Genomic DNA, 225 nt, shown 5'->3' on the forward strand with positions numbered 1-225 from the left:
AGGTGTGATGGTGACTTCAGTGGAGGTAGGGATGCTCAGACAGCTAGTAAACTTCAATTTCTGGATGTAGCTATAGAGACTGGCATTTAAATAATGAGTAAATTGAGTAATGAATGTATGACTCAGCATCATCTGACTTGTTGAGGGTTTGAATAGCACAACTAGGAAGAAGAAAGGTGAATGAGATTCTCTCTCTCTCTCTTTCTTTCTTTCTCTCTCTCTCTC

Source organism: Mastomys coucha, chromosome X (assembly GCF_008632895.1).
Source record: "Mastomys coucha isolate ucsf_1 chromosome X, UCSF_Mcou_1, whole genome shotgun sequence".
Lineage (NCBI taxonomy): Eukaryota > Metazoa > Chordata > Mammalia > Rodentia > Muridae > Mastomys > Mastomys coucha.